Genomic DNA, 13,159 nt, shown 5'->3' with positions numbered 1-13,159 from the left:
CAGTTGAGGTGACTTATAGAATGATTTAGGTTGGGAAAGCCCTGTAAGACCATCCAGTCCAACCATCCCCAGCACTGCCAAGGCCACAATGAGCCACTGTCCCCAAGTGCCACACCTACAGGGCTGTTAAACCCTTCCAGGGATGGGGACTCCCCCACTCCCATGGCAGCTGTGGCAGGGCTGGACAGTCCTTTCCACTGCCCCTGTAACCTCTTGGTGCTCCCTTTTTGGTGGGCTTTGCTCAGCTTTCATGCCATGAGGGTGGTATGGCCCCTCCAAAGCAGCAAACCTCCCTCTCCCACTGACCCTGAGGGGGATGTGGGTGCCCAGAGCCCCAAGGAGCTGCTGTTCTGCTTTGTTTGCTCCAGGTTGCCCAGCAAGCCGGTGGCAGAACATGGATTTCAATGTACATCTCCCATGGTCTGTGCCAGGGCTTTTCAGCCTCAATTCCTTCACTTCCTGCAGTCTGCTCCTGGCATGCAAACATTCCTGGGTACAATTCCCTGCTTTGTCTGCGGTGCCTTGGCCAAAGGGAATGGAAATGGGCTTTGCATGACTCCAATGCACAAGCACCCACCGGCTGGGGGAGCTGGAAAAGGCACCACTGGGCAGGCAAAGACGTTTTAGGCTTACAAAGAGAAGTAGGACAGTGGTGTGAATGTGAGAGTAAATGTGGTCGTTTCCACAATGCACAAACTAAAGGTCATTTAACTCCATAACCAGGGGGGAAGCTGCAAACACGTTGAAGTGGATATTCCCCTTCATGTCATTAAGGAATATCAAAAATGTCAATTCGTGGGCTCAGGAAAGCCAAAGATACAAACCTCCCGTGCCCAAAGGGGTTCCAGGAGAGCTGGAGAGGGACTTGAGACAAGGGATGGAGGGACAGGACACAGGGAATGGCTTCCCACTGCCAGAGGGCAGGGTTGGATGGGATATTGAGAAGGAATTCTTGGCTGTGAGGGTGGGGAGGCCCTGGCACAGGTTGCCCAGAGAAGCTGTGGAAGTGTCCAAGTGCCCTGGAAGTGTCCAAGACTAGGTTGGAGCAACCTGGGCTAGTGGAAGGTCTCCCTGCCCGTGGCAGGGGTGGAACTGGACGGTTTTTAAGGTTACTTCCAACCCAAACCATCCCATGATTCTATAACTTACCTGCACCTTTTGTTGGTCCTGAAATACTGGATTGGAAGGGTGTTTAACTTGAGCCCAAGTAGCTGGTTTTGGGGTCTAAAAGGCAGGGTTTGCCAAAGGCTCACAAAACACCTGCTCCAACCTGGAGGACCCAAGAGCAAGCTCTGTTTCAGCTGCTGAGCAGCACCAGCCTTCACGTGAACTACTCCAATGTCCTCCTGTTGGGCTGAGCTCAATTTGCCTCCCAGAGATGCTTCGGCCTGGAGCAGCTTCTCTGGCAGAGATGAAGGGATGTGGGGGCTCCACAGAGATCCAAACCAGCTGTCCCCACTGTGCCCCTCGCCAAGATTAAGTGAGTGGAGTGATCCTGATTATGGACCTTTTATTTGAAGGCAGGGTAAACAACAGAGATTTATTCAGGTCAGGGGAATACTGAGCAGCTGATCACATGCTAAATATTTATGTCCAGCTGGGGGATTCCTCAGAATGATATTTTTTTTCCCCCCCATCTGTAACAAATCTGGCAGCAGACGCTCTCCAGAGCTCATTAATGGAGTGGGAACTGTGTCCATAAATCCAGGCATCGGGACTCGCTTGGGCAGAGCACGGGGCTGGATTTGCTTTGGCTGCAGAGGAGATTTCTGACAGTGACTCAGAAGCTTTCTCCAGCTTTCATCTGCTGAGACTTTGTCCCTTGCTTCCCTGGCTGGTGACAATTTGCTTTCTAACCATGGGCCAGAGGGGAGAGCTGCTGCTTTTGATTGCAAAGTCGATACAACAGATGATAAAAAGGCTCAGAGCACTCCTCTCTTTCCCTGTTCCCTGCTCCTGATGCAGTAATTCCTGTTTCCCCCAGGAATGTGCCCTCCTCCAGCCTGGGGTGGCAGTGGTTTCCTAGAGGAACCCTGCTGGTGCCTTGTCATCCTTCTCAGGCGCAGATGGGAATGTGGTAAGCACAAAGAGGACTCAGCCCATCTGCTGGGGCACTGGCAGAGGCCAGAGGATGCTTTTGCCTCAGCAGAGGTGCGTGTGGAAGAGAACTGCTGGAAGGCTTTGCCCACAGGGGTTGTGCAAGCTCCATCCTTGCAGGTGTCCAAGCCACAACTGGGTAAATCCCTGAGCTGATGCTGAACGGCCCCTGCTGCGAGCAGGAGGTTGCACCCAGAGCCTTCCTGAGGGCCCTTCCAGCCTGCATTCACTGGGATCTACGGGACAGCCCTTGGAATTTGTCAGGACAGGCTGATAAACAACAGAGAGAGCATTTTTCCCTGCCCCAGGTGAGGTAAATCTCCTGGAGGCTGAAATACCCCCAAACCCACACGGATCTTCATGCTGGCATTCTGATTTTTCAGCCTTTATTCTGCCCTTATCAGTCCCTCTGGCTCAACACCTTCCATACCAAGGCAGAGGCAGGTTTTTTCTCATTTGAAAGGGATTTCTTCTCTCAGAGGGTCAACCTCACCCCCTCAGCAGCCATCCTGTACCTCCCCCTATAATTGCCGAGATATTACAGGGAAATGTTGCCTCCATGAAGGCCAGTGGGGTCAGAATGGAAATGGGGGAATCTCAGCATGAAATTTGTTTGTCCTCCAGCTGACACACATGGAAAGTGTCAGAGCTGGTGACGGATGGGCTGAGCTTTGCCCAGCCTTGTACAGCCAGAGGGGACAGCCCTTTGTGTGCAGAGCAGCCCCCAAAACCCAGCCCTACAAAAACGCACCTGCAGGTAAAATGAGGATTTCCCACGCGTGCAGAAGAGAAGGAATAAGAAACATTAACTTTCTGCACTGTTGTTAAATAAATTTAACCAATTTATTCCAGGAAAAATGAGGGGAAAAAAAATGTGAGTAATGAGATGGGAATGGAGCTGCCCCACGGGGAATTCATGTGAACAGACCCAGTTTGCCTTCTTCTGCCCCCATAAAGGAAACATCCTTCTTATGCCCAAATCATCATGGGAAAAACCCAGGAGAGAGCACTGGTTTGTTTGTGTTTCCCTCTCTCTGAGCAATTATTGTCAGTCGGGTAAGTCAAGTAACGAGCTTTCCATCTGAGGGGTTCTCAGTGCATTATTCCACTCGGGAATCAGTGCAGGGTGTGTCCATGCCTAGAAATACATGGAGATTTCGCTGTTGTTTGATGATTTGACCTATGTTTTTATTGGTCAAGGCCAATAAAAGGACATTAAAAATTGTGACGTTTTCATGAGAGAGTTTTTCAGGAAGATGGAAATATTTGGCTGCGTTGCCCATGTAATAATAACGATAATATTAATAATTAAATCCAAACTAATTTTGGTTAAGATTCTGCAAACACTACTTCCTAAACTACTACTACTATGCCTAAAGGTGTGTCATTCCCTCAGTGCTTTTTTTCCCTGGCAAACAATCACCATAAAATACGTGTAAAGAGCAACCCAGGGCTCAGTTTGCTTGTGGGGGTGAATGACGTGTTTATTGGTGGAAGACGCCCGAGGATGAAGAGGACCTTCTGCAGGCGGTGAAGCAAGGCCAGCAGGCCAGAATTCGGGGTATTTGCAGGGCACACGTGCCCTCTCTGATGGTCGATGCTCGGGAGCCGCTGCGCTGCTCCAGTCGCTGCTCGTGGGACCAAGGGTGTCATTCCCAGCCCTATTTCCTGGGCAGAAGCGCCATCTGCTGCAAGACCAACACTTCTCCGTCCCAAAAACTCCATAACCCCCAACTAATTTGGAAAAACAGGGGAAAGAGCAGGTGTTTCCCATCTGCTGGAGGAGATGAGGGCTCAGCCCACAGATAGGAGACACCTATGCAAAATAACTTTCGCTTGTAGGGCAGGTTGTGTTCCTCTCCCTCTCGGGGTGCTCAGACCCCCTTTCCAGTGCACACAGAGCTCCCAGGATGGTGACACCTGCTTGCTTTAGGATGAACAAGACAACAGGTCTGTCAAAGTGGCTGTGAATGCTAAACTTCCACTGTTGTCAAATAACAGTGGGCGTTTTTTTGGTGACGAAACAACCTATGTGGTTGGAAATTGCCTGTCTGGCTGGGGTGGGAATGGCTTCCTGGGAATGCAGGCGAAATCCAGCAGTGCAGCTCAAAGACTGGTCCCATCTCTGACTTGCAGGAGGTCTGGAGAGAAAGGAAAAGTGGGGGAAAGTTCTAATTCACACTCCTGCTCAGAGGGGAAACTGAGACACAAAGCCATGGGAGAATTTTGTCCAATTCTCCAAAATCGCCAAAGCACCCACTTTTCTCAGCACCCTCGTCTGCCACACAAATGCTGAAAGCCTCTGCTTGCTCTGTTTGTGCACAGCACAGGGGGCTGTGGGATCAAGCTGTTTGCCAAGAGCATCCCATGGAAGGCCCCAGACAGACTCAAAAGTGTAACCTGATGGGTTTAATCTGTGCTTGGGTCCCCCTGAGCCTCAGCCCAGCTTGTTCCATGATCTGGAAAACCATCTTTGAACGCTGATGTTCCCAAGCAAGTAAAAATCCTCCTTGGCCTCACATATTCCAGCTGCTCCTGCTGGAATTACTTACAGAGTCACAGAATGGTTTGGGTGAGGGACCTTGAAGACCAACCCATTCCAACCCTCTGCCATGGGCAGGGACACCTTCCACCACACCAGGGTGCCCAAACATTGTCCCTGCTGATGATTTCAGTGGTTTAGCCTTTCCCCCTGATTTGTTGTGCAATCAGTTACTTGTTCTCTCTTTGCTTTCTGGGGCAGGAGCCCCTGCTTTGCACTTCGAGGGGGTGTTATGTGACCACCCGTCCCCAGTGGGCAGTCCCAGGACCCTTGTCCATGCCTAGGAATTTAAATGCCCTGCTGATACATGAAATAATCAGTACAAATCCACCATGGCCACATCTGAAGCTGCAAGGGACAGGCAGTCCCAGACCAGCCTAAGCTGCAGCTGAACACGCCTTCACTCTTTGGGGTGGTTTTTTAGTGCTCTACTGAAATCTGTTCTCTTTTAAGGGCAGTTTGCAAACCGAACACCCACCCCACGGTTGTTCCGAGGCAGTGTGGCCAGGGCACTGCTTGCAGTCTTGCTCCTCACCATTGGGTGTCAGCTCAAAACCACCAGTCCTGCACTCCGTGGCTCCCTTTTTCAGCCCACTCCCGCTCTGCTTTCCAGTAGGAATTTCTCAGCCTGGAAAGGGTGTTGTCCTCTCCTCCCTGCTGCCGTGGCCATCCTTAAAGCTGAAAGTGCAGACAGAGCACAGGCGGTGGGTGCTTATAACAAATATGGGCACAGACCCTTTATTAGTCACAGGACAAGGGGGAACAGTTTTAAACCGAAAGAGGGGACATCCCTAGGCCTGTCACCAGGATGTGGGGGAGCTGGCAAGGAAAGCAAGCACATCTTGGTCCTTTGCAGCCAAGAGCTCATTCCTGGACCAAATATAGGACCCAAACTTGCAGCAGGGTGGATTTTTTGTCACGAGGATTCCAAGGGGATGTGCTGGTGCTGTCTCAGCCTGTGGTGCTGTGCCAGCCTGGCTCTCCCCAAGCCATGGAGATGCAGACGGGGGTTTTTGGTGTCCTGAAAATCCTCCCCAGACCATCAGGAAGGGAGGGAGTTGCTCCATCCCTGTACTATTCCCCTGTGAGGCAGCAAAGACTCCTGCATGAGGTCCCTCCATCAGTCCCCGACTGACTGACTGACTCCTGCCCCCTCTCCTTTCCAAAGCCCATCGTCAGTGGCTGAGAGGCCAAGTGCACTTCACCCAAATTTAGTCGGCTGGGTCAGAGAGGGAAAGGAACGTGTTCCTGAGCTGGGTTTACTCCCCTGAGAGACCCCTCTCCCCCTGCCCCTGCCATCTGCTCACACAAGTGCTCCCACCCACCCTCACCCATCCCTCTCCACAGCACGATGAGATCTCTGCTCCCTAATTATCCCTGGGCACGCTGATTTCCTAGCCGTGGAAAAAACAGGGGAAAAGGGCTGCAGGGCGGGGAGTGGGAAGAGAACTTGCCCTCAAATACCTGTTTGTATCCGCAGGGGTTGCTACAGGGCAGCCTGGGAATCGGGAGAAAATTGTTTGGGGCTTTTTTGTTTGTTTGTTTGTTTCACTTCTCTGAGTTTTGAGGGTTTTGTGAGAAGATTTGTTTGCATTGGCCCCTCACACCCAAAAGGAGATTTCTGGTGCAAATACAGGCCATACACACACTAGTGTTTGCAATGCACGGGTGGAAGGGGTGGGGTGACGTGGGGTTGTCACGGGGTGGGGGTGAGCAGTGAGAGGGGACCAAAGGCACATGCAGGGATCTGGGACACAAAGTTGTGATGGTTGCATTTCTCCTTCCCTGGTTTCAAGGGGATTCTATGGACCAGAAGAAGAAACTCTCTGCAACCCTGGCCTTTCTTTGGGAGTCTCAGTCACTTCAAAGAGAACTCTACCCACTACTAATTTTTTTTCTTCCCTCTCCCACCCCCTTTTCTTTTTTTTTTTTTTTTTTTTTTTTTTTGAGAGCTGTGAAGGGAATTAAATTTCTTCAACAGCAGGATCTTTTGGTGCCTGTGGGTTTTATCCCTACATTTATGTGGTTGTTCTCTGTTTTCCTGCCAGCTCCCCACCTTCCCTTGTGCATGTATTTCTGAAAGCAGAGAGAAGAGCCCCAAGGGGAGGCTGGGGTAGATGGCTCCAGGATGGCCAAGGATGCAAGGAGAACATATTGCCTCCTCCTCCTCACAGGATGGGCATGAGGGCAATTTTGGGACCATCTCTACAGAGGATTTTTTCAGCCACCACACCCTTGCATTACACCTTTTTTAATATATCTTGGAGCTTGCACAGGCTGTTGGAATTAGAGCAGGGGCACAAGCACAGGTATCTGACCCGGGAACACGAGTTTAGAGAGCAAACAGGGAACAGGCCATGGCGTCCAGGGTGATTTAACCCACAAGTTCATCAGTGTTTAAGCCCCATCCCAGGTACTGAGAGTAAAATTGCTCTCAGTTTTGCTAAGATGGGGCAGACGAATGGCATTGGTCTCAAATGCACCCAGGAATCCTGCAACACCTACCGGGGGGGGAAATCCCACTGAGGAAAAGAGATGTTTGTGAGCATCTGTCTGGTGGCAGGGGTGTGTTGAGGAATGACAGATGGATTGACAGATGGGAGAAGAGACTGCTGATGGCATGTTTTCAAAGCTGCTTGTTTTCCTTTGTCTGCCATAGTTTTCGTTGCTCCTGTGTTTATTCTGGAGAAGCAAAGGACCTCTCCCTGGATATGGGGTTAGTTTGCTCTCTGCCTGCAAAATGGAACTCAAAGCAAGGGAAGTTTGGTTCATCACGCCTGTAGTTGGTCTTCAGATGCTGCCAAGAGCAACCTGAGGAGCCCTTTTCTGGGGACACTGGGAAGGGACTAAATTCCAGCCTAAAATCCAGCTCCTCCTGTGCAGGGATCCCCAGAGCATCACCCTCTTGGGATCACAGAGTAAGCCAGGCTGGAAGGGTCTGGACTAGGTGGCCTTTAAGGTCCCTTCCAACCCAAACCATTCTGTGATTCATGTGCCTGTGCCTGCAGCCAGTGTTTCTTGCAGGGCTGGTTTCCAGAGAAATATTATCATTTAAATTAACTGTACGGAAAATTGTAGGAAAGAAGTGTCTTGCTGAGAGAGGTTGAGCAGGTGATAAAAAGAAAGCATGGCACAGTTAAGAAACAGGATCATTCTTTGTTTAAAAAAAAAAACACAAACAAACACATAAAATGTTATAAAAAGAACACATAAAATTTAAGCTTAAACTGCTAAATCCAGCAAGGTAATTGGTGTGACAGGGCATGGCAGGGTTTATTAGAGGCCAGGTCCTTCTATTTGCCTGCCCAGACGGAGCTGGGGGGTTGGAATGGGAATGAATTACGACTGGGTTTTGCAGCCAGCCGCGGGTTCAGGGATGGAGAACATCTGTCCAGTCCCCATCTCCCCTCATCTCCCTCAGCCCTGGCAGCTGCTCTGGTTTATAAATTCACTCAGTGCTGCTGACCAGACCCAACCCCGTCCACAGAGCCGCGACAAAGGACAACAATGAGGGACTTCTGCCAGCACAGATGCCCAAACCCTGCAGCAGCTGAGGCAGTCTGAACACATTTGTGAGTGGGGATGGGGATGGAGAGGCCCATATGGTCCCCAACCACAACACAGAGGACTCCTTGCATGGATTCCCGCTTGGAGTGGGCAGGGATTCTCGTGGCTGGGTCTGTAAGGAGACCAATCTTGTAAATATGGGCTCTTTGGGGAAGCTCAGACGGCACAATCCAGCTTTACCCTGATTTTCCAGCCATCAGGTATTTGCAGGGCTTTCTCTTTTCATTTGCTCCATGTTTACAAGGTGTTGGATGCTCCCACCAACCTGGGGTTGCCCAGAAGGCCAAGCTCCCTCCTGGGTAAATCCTGCTGTGCTTTGTCATGTTTCTTCTGGGGGAAAAAAAAAGAAAAAAAGGGAATTAGAGTCGTGGTTTCCACTAAGCCTCTGCTGGGTCAAGGCTTCCTCCCTGCCTTCTGCTGTGGTGGCAGAAGCAATTCACAGACTCTCCCTCAGAGGGAGGGGGAAATCCCAGCTATAAAATCATCACAGTCATTAAAACTGCTGGTGATCAGCCTGCAAAAGGTGTTGTGAGGGTGTCAGCTGTGTTTAACAGCATCTGCAGGTGATTGATGGCTCTGCCCTGAGCCATCACCAGTGAAATTACCCCTCGAAATAAGCAGGTCTGAGCAGAAGGGGCTCATGTGGCGAAGCACAGGCTCTGCTGCACTGACCCGGTGTTAACCTGTGGTTCCTGCACTACCAATGAGCTGGAAAGCCAAGAGAGGGGGTTTCACAGAGCAGAAACCAAGTGTGTTATGCATTAACCCATTGCTGGAGTCTGGAGGCATCATCAAGGTCTGGTCCTGACTACCAGCAGTACCCGAAAGCTAATGTAGAATTGTAGCAGTTATCTTTAGATTGATTTTTTTTAAATTAATTTTTACAGTCATCACTGTGCTCCTCTAGAGCAATAAACTTATTTCTGGCAGGGGAGAATATTCTGCTTATTTCCCCCAAATTCACCCAGACTATTGCATGGATTGTAGCAACCTGGGCTAGTGGAAGGTGTCCCTGCCCATGGCAGGGGGTGGAATAAAATGAGATTTAAGGTCCCTTCCCACCCAAACTGTTCTGTGACTCCATGATTACCTTCAAAGATGGCATCTTGGGGGAATTCAGCAGCCAGGATTTCCCACTGAGCAAAACATCTGAAGCAGATCTTGCTAATGGAAATATTCAGTAACCACAACCTGAGCCTGGCTTTCTCGTAGGCTCAGAGCAATTTCCGCAGAACATCAGGAAAATATATGACATTTCTTGAGGCAGCAGAAGCCCCCTTATAAATCCAGGTTTTAACTGACTTGCAGACGTTTGCCAGCATTTCAGATTCGATTTTCCTGGTGAGCTGTGGTCACATTGCTAACAGTGATGCAGGGAAAGGAAAAGGAAATCAGGATACAGAACCAGGCAGATATTAATGCCACGAATATTCATTAGTGAATCAGAACAATGGCAAGGAAATGAGTCACAACCCTAATGCCCTGAGGAGCAGCCAGAACATAGATCAGAATCTTCAAGGACCAAATCTTTGACTTATAGATGAGTTTTTTTCCCCAGAAGTGTCCATATTAATAAATGGGTAAAATATGAGCAGCTCTGAGCTTGTTGTTATAATTGGGTTGAGAAGTGCACAGGAGCCAGGCAGGTGGTCAGACAACAGCCTTTCTATCCCTGGGAGCTGGTCCTAAAGCACCTCTGGAGTGCCCTGGCAAAGGGTTTTTCAAGCTGAGACAACGGGAAATGTTTCTGAGAGGGAGTGCTCCTCAACACACATGGGGAAACTGAGGCAGGCAGTAGGTGACTTTCCCAAAATTCCAACCTGAGTCAGCCCCCTCCCAGACTCATAAAACTGCAGCTGAGCTGCAATTGTTCAGTTGACTGCGGATGAACTGATGGTTCCTGAGTGGCAGCTCCTGCTGGGAGGCACAGGATGGTTGTCAGAGCCACTGCTGGAGAGACAGACTGAGAAAGGGGGGATGGATGACTCTTCCCAGGGTGTGTTTTATTCCCTGCTGCTGCCTGTTCCTGGACAACTCGCTGCTCCTGCATTTCAATGTAAAACATGGGGGGGGGTTAAATCACGGGAAAGGGGTTAAATTGACTGGCTCTGCTTTGTTTTCAGCAGAATAGACCAGATTTATTTTTAATTCACCTCTGCAATCATTATCTGCTTCTCAGCTGAGTTGCTAATGAATGTCAGGACCATCATTTTACTGATGGAGAAACTGAGGTTTGGGCAGTGACTGTGACATTCCCCAGGGCATGGGGAGGGAATATAGCGGGGATCTGAAATCCCTGGAGCTGGTTCCTGTGCTGCCGCCCCAAACCAGCCACAGGGAAATTGCACTCCATAGGTACAGAGTGACTGATTACTCTTGCACACTTCCCTGGGAATGGCTTTTCTGAAGTCTAATTAGCATGGAAAACCAATCCCAGAACCAAGGGAGAGAGGTAATGATCCATGTGGCAAAGCAGCACGAGAAGGGGACCCCCAGGCTGAGTGGTCAGGCAGAAACTCAGCACGTTTTGGACTGATTTAGTGAGGGACCTGGCTAAAAACACCAACCAGCAGTTGTGGATGCAGAAAACAGGAGTGTTTTTTTCAGAGAAAATTGCAGTAAAATATATTTCCCCAGATTGGAAACTGGAATCAGGGGTGCTTCAACAACGGTGGTCAGTTTTGCATGGACTGGGTTGGAGCCCTGGAGCTATTTACAGGGGCCTGGAAACACAGGACAGAGGGCAGGGTTAGATGGGATATTGGGAAGGAATTCTTCCCTGTGAGGGTTGGGAGGCCCTGGCACAGGTTTTCCAGAGAAGTTGTGGCTGACCCATCCCTGGAAGTGTCCAAGGCCAGGTTGGATGGGGCTTGGAGCAACCTGGGCTAGAGGAAGGTGTCCCTGCCTATGGCAGGGGGTGGAACTGGATGGTTTTTAAGATCCCTTCCAACCCAAACCATTTTACAATTCTGTATCTTACTTGTTTTGCTGGTGATGCTCATGGGATCATCCCAAAGAGAGCCGAGGGTTTGTTTTTTTCTCTTTCAGAAAACAAAAGGAGCTTGGAAATTGCAGAGTGACACGTTGCATTTACGAGATGCTCCTTTAGGTTGCAAATGCGGGTATCTGAAAGCCAGAAACTGAGATGTGAGAGCTGCTTATGCAACTGCAATTGTGCCAGGCGTGTGTCAGCCATCATTTCAGTCACAACGTGCCTTCCCCACAATGCTTCCACCTCACTTCATGCCCAGAGACGACTGGGGACAACCCAAACCTCAGGAGAACCACACAGTCTGCATCATCCCACATCTCCATGCTTGGCTGCAACCACAGAACGTTGATTTAGCACCATGCTCTCACTGCCAGAGCTAGAGGGACAGCCAGTGTGGGCCAGGACAGAGGTGCAAGGTGCTGCAGTGGTACCTCAGCACCACTCCCAGGCAGCAGAGCATGGGCTGGGCCGGGGAGCTGCTGCTCTGCTGACATACTTAAACCTGATCGGGAGGAGAAAAACACAACCAGATGCTGGGTGCTATTGCGTGACAGGACACCTGATACTGCAGGACCCACTGTTCCCTCTGCTCTGGGGACTGACATTTACCTCGTGACACCCCCACATCTCCACCCTGGGGGTTCTTGGAACAGCCCACGCTCTCCCAGAATGTTCATTAATTTATTCACCAGCTCTCCACCCCCTGGCTCCAGCTGCCCCGGGGCTGATGCTGCCTCTTGGAAACTGTATCCACACCTGGAGACAGGGCAAACCCAGGGCCTGGGGAAGCCAATTCACCACCCAACCAGGGACAGACTGGACCCCAGATAAAAGATCAAAACAGTGTGGTTTGGGGCAGTAAAAGGGGAGTAAAAGGCATTTAGGACCTCTCTGGAGCTGCCCACCTGAGGTTCCTGCTCAAAAGCAAGGATGGGTGTGCTGTGACCTTCCCTCTTCAAGGCCAGCCTGGATGGAGCTTGGAGAAACCTGGTCTAATGGAAGGTGTCCCTGCCCATGGCAGGGGGGTTGGAACTAAACTGTCTTTAAGCTTCCAATCCAAACCATTCCCTGATTCTCTTCCCCATCTTCTCTTCCTCATCTCTTCTGTCTCCTTTCCACACCAGCCCTCTGCTCAATCTGCTTCAGAGGAGGAAGATGTTCACTCATATTTGACATTTTGGTAGAAAATTAAAGAAATAGGATGAATCTGACAACGTCCATCCAGCTCCATCCCCACTGATAAAGGGGAAAACACCACAGAAGCACAGAATTGGTTAGGTTGGAAAAGCCCTCTGAGATCATGAGTCCAACCATTTCAAGGCCACCCGTGTCCCCAAGTGCCACATCCACAGGGCTGTGAAATCCCTCCAGGGATCAGACCCCCCCACTGCCCTGGGCAGCTGTGCCAGGGCTGGACAACCCTTTTGGCTAAGAAACTTTCCCTCACATCCAATCTAAACCTCCTCTGGCCTAAGTTGTCATTTGCTTTAAGTCAGGAATCTCCCAAACTGGCCAGTGAAGCCTGTGAACTGTGGGCCAAGGCAGGATAACCAGGTGGACAAAGCACTGATGTGACTTGGGACGGGTCTTCCAGTGGTCAGGAGACTTTTATTTGCAATAAACAGCAGAGTATGGCGAAATCCCAGATCCCTGATTTCATGCTGAGGCAAACAACGTGCCCAGGCTGCACATCTGTGTATGGATGACCAGGGTGAGGTGGCACCACTGTGAACACTTGTGCATTTATGCACAGAGAAGGTGCAGAGCTGTTGTTGTGATCCATTGGACAGGCAGATCCATTTTAAACAGACCCCCTGCTATATAAAGGGGGGCTCAGCAGTTCCCCTTGCCTCGTGAAAGGGAGAAATATTCACTGTCGAGCAACACCTGAGCAACTCACCAGGCAGAAAATGGCTCCAGGTACTTTTCATTTCTGTTTTCAGGGATTTGCCAGCGCTGCC

Source organism: Myiozetetes cayanensis, unplaced genomic scaffold (assembly GCF_022539395.1).
Source record: "Myiozetetes cayanensis isolate MyiCay16 unplaced genomic scaffold, myiCay2020 scf5-8, whole genome shotgun sequence".
Classification (NCBI taxonomy): domain Eukaryota; kingdom Metazoa; phylum Chordata; class Aves; order Passeriformes; family Tyrannidae; genus Myiozetetes; species Myiozetetes cayanensis.
The sequence above is the reverse complement of the archived record's forward strand: the minus strand, read 5'-3'. Positions refer to the sequence as shown.